The sequence below is a fragment of the Monodelphis domestica genome, chromosome 2 (genome assembly GCF_027887165.1).
Source record: "Monodelphis domestica isolate mMonDom1 chromosome 2, mMonDom1.pri, whole genome shotgun sequence".
NCBI lineage: Eukaryota > Metazoa > Chordata > Mammalia > Didelphimorphia > Didelphidae > Monodelphis > Monodelphis domestica.
In genome coordinates, this window is record NC_077228.1 from 354,137,286 (window position 1) to 354,139,378 (window position 2,093).

Consider the following 2,093-nt stretch of genomic DNA (forward strand, 5'->3'; position numbering starts at 1 on the left):
TGCAGCTGAGATGTGTTGGAAATATATAGAAATGTTGATGACTTACGTGGGTATATTTTGTATCCTGCAACTTTGCTAAAGTTGTTGATTATTTCTACTAGCTTTTTAGTTGATTCTGTAAGATTCTTTAAGTAGACCATCATACCATCTGCAAAGAGTGATAATTTGGCCTCCTCGTTGCCTATTTTAATACCTTCAATTTCTTTTTCATCACTAATTGCTACTGCATGTGTTTCTAGTACAATGTTAAATAATAGTGGTGATAATGGGCATCCTTGTTTCATTTCTTTTTTTTTTCACTTTTTTTCACTCAGAATACACTTTTAATGCACATTAAAAAAAAAAAAGGATTCATCTTACAAATTGTTTTGCAATCCAAATATACAATAGCTTGGAAAACAAATAGTTTAGAAAACAAATGCCAATGTAAAAAGACTGATTAAAACAACTAAAACAGTACAGGTTTCATATAGCTCTGATTTTACAGTTTTCTTACTGCATCATCAATATCAGAAATCTGTTCCTTCAGCTGGCTCCATTGTTCTGGATTTAAAGAAATACCTTTTCTACCAGGTTCCATTTCACCTTCCTGATCCATCCAGTATTCTCTAATATCAATTAGGACTTTTCCTTTAAAGTCCCGTACGCTGACATATCTCATTTTCGCAATCTGGAACATATGATCATCTCAGCTACTACTTTGCTTGGATGAAGCTGGTGCTTTAGAACTCTCTCCCGTCTTTTGTTTTTTTATGGGTTTTTCTGGAAGAGCTTGCTTTTCCCTCTTTGCCTTTTTGTCAATTTCACTGTCAGAATCACTCCCAGATGAGCTTGAAGAAACAAGTTCCTTTGATTTGGGCATTGCTCCATTCCTGCAGCCGCACACTCTGCTGCTTGCTCGGGAGTGACAGGGAGCCGGAAATCCTTGTTTCACTTCTGATCTTATTGGGAAGTCTTCTAGTTTATTCCCATTGCAGATGATATTTGTTGATGGTTTTAGATATATAATTTTTATTATTTTTAGAAAAGACCCTTCTATTCCTATACTTTCTTTGTTTTCAATAGGAATGGGTGTTGTATTTTGTCAAAGGCTTTTTCTGTATCTATTGAAATAATCATGTGATTTTTGTTAGTTGGCTTGTTAATGTGGTCAATTATGTGAATAGTTTTCCTAATATTGAACCACCCTTGCATTCCTGATATAAATCCTACCTCATCACAGTGAATAACCCTCATCATTAGAGGTGAGGTCTCCCTTTTCTTCTTGGATACTGTCAATTTGGTTTTCTTCTTTCCTTATTTTAAATTAGATTGACCAGTACTTTGACTTTTTTATTTGCTTTTTCAAAGTACCAGCTTCTAGTCTTATTTATTAAATCAATAGTTCTTTGACTTTCAATTTTATTAATTTCTCCTTTAATTTTTAGGATATCTAATTGAGTTTTCATCTGGGGATTTTTAATATGTTCACTTTCAAGTTTTTTGACTTTCATGTCCAATTAATTGACCTCTGCCCTCTCTAATTTGTTAATATATGAACTAAAGGATATAAATTTCACCCTTAGTACAGCTTTGGCTACATCCCATTGATTTTGAAAGGACGTCTCATCATTGTCATTTTATTAAAAAAATTATTGTTTCTATGATTTGTTCTTCATCTAAACAATTGTGGAGAATCACATTATTTAATTTCCAATTAATTTTTGATTTGGCTCTCTATATACTCTTACTAATTATTATTTTACTTCATTATGATCTTAAAAGGTTGCATTTATTATTTCTGTTCTTTTGCATATGTTTGAAATATTTTTATGCCTTAGTACATGGTCAGTCTTTGTGAATGTACCCATGTACTACTGAAAAGAAGGTGTATTACTTTTTCCCTATTTATTTTTCTGCAGATATCTACTAACTCTAATTTTTCTAAGATTTCATTCACTCCTCTTATCTCTTTCTTATTTATTTTTTTGGTTTGATTTATCTAATTTTGATAGAGAAAGGTTCAAGACTCTCACTAGTATAGTTTTTCTATCTCTTTTATCCTTGAGTTGTAAAATTGAGATTTGAACTCTGGACTTCAATCCCCACAAGTC

The 2,093-nt window shown here is 32.0% G+C and overlaps 1 pseudogene; it reads right to left on the reverse strand.

Moving 5' to 3' along the window:
• Positions 1-300: 300 nt before the first annotated feature.
• LOC100020147 (activated RNA polymerase II transcriptional coactivator p15-like) lies at positions 301-917 on the reverse strand (annotated as a pseudogene).
• Between the last annotated feature and the right edge of the window lie 1,176 nt (positions 918-2,093).